Consider the following 6609-nt stretch of genomic DNA (forward strand, 5'->3'; position numbering starts at 1 on the left):
TGGTCTCCTAGCTCAGTTTTTATTTATTTTTATTTTTATTTTTTTTAGAGTTAAATTTTTTTTAAATTTTATTGTTTTTTAATTTATTTTTGAGAGACAGAGACAGCACGAACAGGGGAGGGGAGGGTCAGAGAGAGAGGGAGACACAGAATCTGAAGCAGGCTCCAGGCTCTGAGCTGTCAGCACAGAGCCCGACGCAGGGCTCGAACCCGTGAACCGTGAGATGATGACCTGAGCCGAAGCCGGACGCTTAACCAGCTGAGCCACCCAGGCGCCCCTCCTGGCTCAGTTTTTACAGGAAGATGGTTTTAGCACAGCAAAACCTTTCAGAATTACTTGGGTCGACTGTCATTTTAGCAGTGGCCGTGAGGACACCTCCAGGGCTATTTCTGTGTCCGAGTGTCCCGTTGACTTTGCTGACATTGGTACATTATCCTTGAATGAAAAGTCTGAAATAACCAGCGTTCATAGGTTGTTTTTGCATATCCATTAGCATGAAGGAGACCAGGGTGCCTTTAATAGGATCTGCTCTGTGTCCCTGGGAAGAGGCCCTCAGTTTCAACGTGTGAGCGCCTGCGAAGATGATGTTAACTTGCGTGTTGTTACGTTAGTGCCTGTCGCTAAATTTTACGCCGTGATCCAGCAGGACAGGAAAGGGCACGTTCCCTGTATGTTCTGGGCTCTGGGCTGGATTTGTAGGTGCTTTATTTTATCTGGTGAGCACTAAATATTAACAAGCACTTCACGTGAAACTTCTGACTAACTGACTGTATTGCGGAGGGTGTTTTTCACTCTGTGCCACAGCGTCCCGTTTATGAGACCTGGAAGTTCTGTTTATGAGCAGACGCTAGGATTTCATGCTTCGGATGCAGCGACAGGTGGAGTTGTTGGGTCTCTGCCTCTGCTTTACCTGCTGGTGAGGCGAGGGCGGCCTGTGGGCCCAGATGGAACAGTCAGGCCGCTGCCTTCTCACGCGGGCCACTCTCACCCACACTTACTCACCCCTCACCCAAAGCTTAGTTCTCACTTACTTTGATCCGTTTTCACCTGTTTTTATTCTCTTGTGTTCTGTTTTTTCATCTTCTCAGTACTCTCTGGAACAGAATATGTTAAGTCCTGTAGCCAATCAGATACAGTGAGCAGGGTCAGAGTACTTCACATTTGCTGACATAGCAGTTCTTCGGCAGTCTTTTCCTGCCAAGAGCCAGAGAGTGAACCCTCCAGGGCAGACGGTGTCCGCCGCCACTGCGCTGCTCTGCGCGCGGCTAGGGCGGCTGTAGGCCGTAGGAAGTGAAGGGGCACGGCCGTGCTCTGGTAGCGCTTCGTCTTCAAAGGCTGCGGGCTGGAAACAGCTTGCGTGCTGTGGCTGGCCTACCTCTGCAGGAGTAAGTTGCTCTTAGAGACTGGAATTTGAGAGCTATTAGGAAACACCTTTTCTAAATCATGAAGAGAGACCACCATGTATTTCCCACTCTCAAATGTAACTCTGATAGAAAGTTCTGGGCTTCGTGTGTGTGTACATATATATATAAGTTTTTCTTTCTTTCTTTCTTTCTTTCTTTCTTTCTTTCTTTCTTTCTTTCTTTCTTTCTTTTTCTTTTCTTTTCTTTCCTTTCCTTTTCTTTTCTTTTCTTTGCTTTGCTTTGCTTTTCTTTTCTTTTCCTTTCCTTTCTTTTTTGAGACGGAGGGAGGGAGAGAGAGAGACAGACAGACAGACACTGCACAGGGAGAGGGGAAAAAGGAGAGGGGAGAATCCCAGGCAGGTCCCATGCCCAGTGCAGAGCCCGATGCGGGGCTCCATCTGAGCCTAAATCAAGAGTCAGATGCTTAACTGACTGAGCCACCCAGGTGTCTTACCTGTGGGTTAGATTGTGAAAGTCTGCTTTCAGATGGGTGGTTTGTAACTCACAACTCATTTCCCATAGAAATAAGTTCTTAGAAACAAAAAAAAGTAAGTTTGTAAGGGTTGTCAAAAATCTGTGCTAGTTAATGAAAGCCTATTTAATTAATAATATAAAATGTTACATGTTGGGGTGTCTGGGTGGCTCAGTCGGTTGAGCGACCGACCTCGGCTCAGGTCATGATCTCACGGTTCGTGGGTTTGAGCCCCGCGTCGGACTCTGTGCTGACAGCTCAGAGCCTGGAGCCTGCTTCGGATTCTGTGTCTCCCCCTCTCTCTGCCCCTCCCCTATTCATGTTCTGTTTCTCTCTGTCTCTCAAAAATAAATAAATGTAAAAAAAAAAAAGTGATATGTCTGCATTGAGAAGAGAACACGATTCTAATGGAGACTGATGCGGGAAGGAGGTGGCGATGGGCTTGTAGGGCACCATCGCGTGGCCTTGAGAGATGGAGGGCATGTGGGCACCTGGTGCCTCAGGTATGTGTCACTTTTCTAGTGGCAGAAAAAGAGTCGAGAACAGACTTCACGGTCAAATAGAATTGGATTTGAGTCTTGATTTTTTCATTACTTGTGTGACATTTCTGAACTTCATGTGGAAACATCTGTGAAATGGGGCTAGTAAAACGTGTTTTATAGGATTATCATGGGGACAACTGTAAGCCTTGTGTGGTTTCTTGCACACGGTTAGCATTCAGTAAATGGCAGCTACTGTTTTTACACGACCCACGATTAGAGCAATTTCTGAGTTAAATATAGAATAAAGAAAGTAGGAAGAGAGAAGGAGAATTTGTTTTAACAAGTGTGAACCATGAGCTCTGGGGTGCATGCAGGGAGAGGGGCTGAGCTCTGGGGTTCATGCAGGGAGAGGGGCTAAGAAGTCAAGATAAAGACCTGAGCCCCTTAAAGCCACAGCACCTGTGGATCTCGGCAAGAGAAGGCAAGAGAAGTTGGTGGAAGAGAAGTTGTCCAAGGTGACTGATATTTTAAGTGTGGTGACTGGAAGAAATAGAATTTCCTCCCTCCCTCCCTTCCTCCCTCCCTACCCCCAGTGTGGGGGGTTGAACTCACAACCCCAAGATGAAGAGTCACATGATCCACTGACTGAGTCAGCCACTCAGGCGCCCCCAGAGTTTCATTTCTTAAGTTTCTAATATACCAGTTTGGAACTATAATGAATTTTATATTCATTGAGGTACAGTAGAAGGAATTAACACAGTCAAGGCTATTCTCCCATTTGGAACTAATATAATGCTTTCCCCCTTTGCTATAATATTTCTCTGTATCTTGTTTTTGGTGACCACTTTGCAGTTTGTTATCATTGCTTGTTTTTAAGGTTTTACCTCTAAGCTGTTACATTGTAGAAAACAATAAAAATTAGGCATTTTCTTGAACTAATTTGGAAACATTAAAATAATTTCACATAGTGGAATTTTTCAAGGATAAGAAAAATAAATATTACAAGAGGACAGTATAAAATGTATTTTCTGATAGGAGATTTTGAAACATTATAAACAGAAAAACGTAATAGCTAGGTTTAGGCAAGTCAGGGGACATTTGGATGAATTTTTTTTTTGGGGGGGGCCGTCCATTGGTGAATTTAGCTGTCCTATTAGGCTGATTTTTATTTCCTTGGTATTTTCCCTGTGCTTAAAATTGATGTCATTCAATATCTTGACATTTTTGTCAAGTTCTTAAATTTTTATTGCATGACTGTGCTTGTTTCATTGTGGCTTTGTACAGAATCTCAACAGAATTTTGGAGAAATGAAAGCAGGATGTAAACAGTATGTTTGTTTCCTGCTTCTATCTTAGTGCTAGTTAGTGTTTTTGATTATTACAGCAGATGTTTGTCAGCAGAAAATTGAGGGCAAAAGATTTGTTTATGTGAAATCACAGTTTTATATAAAACATTCTGAAATAATAAAAATGTAAAACGTCAGTTTCTTCCTCGTATCTGTTTCTGACATACTTGTGTGGATAACGTTCAGAGACATTGAGAGGAGGAGAACTTTGTTAACCTGGTGACAGCGTGACAGCCTGGGTGATTTTACCCCCAGCCTCAGCCAATTCACTGTTTGATCTTCCTTATTCTAGAATTAGGAGAAGACCTTCCAGGTTTAAATTGGCTGAATGCAGCTGGGAACTGAGGGATTGAAGTACCTCTGGGCTTTATCATGTTTCCATGTAGTTTTGATAACAGTATAACTGGTATCATAATATAATTTGGTTTCTGCACACAAGGAAATGTAGTGACGGTATGAATCCAGAATTTGAATAGGAAACATCTTTATCACTTCTTCCATTTGATTGTTTAAGCAAGTTTCTGTCCTTAAATTAATGCTGGGAGCATACCTGTCTTTTCCATAAAGTTACGTATATTTGGACCATGCTCAACTGTGCTCTACTGAAATGAATAGGTTTAGGTTTATATTAGGTAAAGAGTCCCATCTGAAAATACGTTTGGAAACGGTGCATGCTTTATTTTCCTTAGAGATTCTCAGTGCCCCTCAGTAATTAAAGACTGTGTCTGTCAAACTGATTGGATCCTGGAACTTAGTTGTATTAGTGCTTTACTCCTTGGAACTTAACTTACACAGCAGACATTTCCTTTTGGAATTTATTGTTCAATATCAAACTAAAAATTCTACTTTAATCAATTCAGTTTGAATTGGGGGGAAATTCCCATACTTAAAAAAACTATTTTCATGATATGTCAAGTATTCAGACCTCTTTTCTATTTGCAGACCGTGAGTGAGCGCTTTCCCTCTAGTTGTTCTATGGCGGTTCTGCACCTTGTTAGGAAAGAGGTAGAACTTTAATTTTGCTTCTTTCAGTTTTTTTCCCCTGTTGGTGAGATTCAGGTTCAGCAAGAGATGCTGTATGCACTAAGAAGTTTTGGATTAAAGATGTGCCTCTTGTCTTTTTTTTTTCTTCCTTAATGTTTGCTCATTTTTGAGAGAAAGAGAGAATGAATGAGTTGTGGGGGCCAGAGAAAGAGAGGGAGAAAGAATCCAAAACTGGCTCCAGGCTCCCAGCTGTCAGCACAAAGACAGACACAGGGCTCAAACCCACAAATTATGAGATCATAACCTGAGCTGAAGTCAAACGCTTAACTGACTGAGCCACAAAATTTTTTTAATATTTATTTTTGAGAGAGAGAGAGCATGAGTGAAGGAGGGGCAGAGAGAGAGAGAGAGAGAGAGAGAGAGAGAGAGAGGGAGGGAGGGACAGAGGATCTGAAGCGGGCTCTGTGCTGACAGCAGCGAGCCTGATAAGGGACTTGAACTCATGAACTATGAGATCATGACCTGAGCTTTAGTCTGATTATCTGGAAGTTACATGTTGAGAATTATTTGTTACGTTTTTTTATTTGAAAACTTGACAGTATACATTACTTTGAGTGTAACAATATATGTTAACATTAACATTAAAATTTAATGTGACCAAATTATCTCCAAATTCCAGAGTTGTTGGTAAATTTAAGGGTAGGGTGTGTGTGTGTGTGTGTGTGTGTGTGTGTGTGTGTACACACATACATAAAATATTTGATATTATGTGATCAGAAAAGTAATAGAAAAATAGATTAAAAATAGTGTATTTGTCAGTAAAAGAAATGTATTTGATTAGAAGCATGTAAAAGGTGAGGCATTCCTGTGCTGTTATTTTGCTGTTTTAACTTTTTATTTTCCTCTTTAAGAGGTGGAAAATCGGGATGGACAGTATGGGTAAACCAAGAGACGTTCATGTTGTTTCTATGGGGCAGTTTTAGGGAAAGGAATGAATAGCTGAAACGGTGGTTTGGGATTACTTTCAGATTTGTAATTTTGTTAATTTGGGCAGTCCAGACTTGTAAAGGCGCCGACCAAAATGCTTCGTAAGGAAGAGCGTGCCGTCTCTGATTTTGGAATTGAGGCTCATTTCGTCTCATTCTCTAACTCCTCCATCGATAGCGCTGCTTTCAGTAGGTTCCGTATTTAGCGTGTGTTTACTGCATGTTCTTCTGTGTCCACCCTTCTGCTAGACACGTAGGGCCCTGGAGTTTTGTTTCTCCTTCCTTTCTTCTTTATCTACTCTCTCGGTTTTGTTAAGGATAATTTCCCAGGCTGCTGTATTATATTCTTCATAAAACAAACCAACACTTTGGATGCTTTTAGAATAGAGACCATGTGGCTGAACGCGGCTGAGCCCCAGGGCCCTGCTGTCCTCCGGCACGGGGCCAGGGAAAGCGGAGGCCTAGCGTGTGTCCGACTCGGTGTTCCAACCTTGAGTTCTGTTTGTGCACGTGGCAGCTCTTCCCTTCCCTTATCTTAAAAAAAAAAGGTATATTCAAATGACCTTTGGCTTTTCCTTGTGAATTTCTCTTAAGATACGTTTCTAGCCTCCGCCTGCCACATCTCAGGCTAACAGTTACAGGTTTACAATTTCTGTCGGATTTGACAGATCTGAGGTTTATTATTGCTAAGAGTTGGTTAATAATTCAAGCTCTCCCTGTATGGTCTTGCAAGCATTGATCCTAACCTATTCACTTTTCATCTTTCCAGAGCGATCTTCATCGTAGTCTACTCGAGGCTGAGGGAAAGCGCTTACCGGGGTGCAGCGGCGTGGCGGGCCTGCGCGGCGCATGCGTGTGGGTCGTGGCGGGCCTGAGCGGCGCATGCGTGTGGGTCGTGGCGGGCCTGAGCGGCGCATGCGTGTGGGTCGTGGCGGGC

At 42.8% G+C, this 6609-nt stretch overlaps 1 protein-coding gene across 9 annotated transcripts in view; it reads left to right on the forward strand.

The window, feature by feature from the left end:
• The window catches only part of HELZ (helicase with zinc finger), a 146991-nt gene that overhangs the window by 48403 nt on the left and 91979 nt on the right, over positions 1-6609 (forward strand). The window lies entirely within an intron of this gene.

The sequence above is a fragment of the Suricata suricatta genome, chromosome 17 (assembly GCF_006229205.1).
Source record: "Suricata suricatta isolate VVHF042 chromosome 17, meerkat_22Aug2017_6uvM2_HiC, whole genome shotgun sequence".
In the NCBI taxonomy this organism is placed as follows: domain Eukaryota; kingdom Metazoa; phylum Chordata; class Mammalia; order Carnivora; family Herpestidae; genus Suricata; species Suricata suricatta.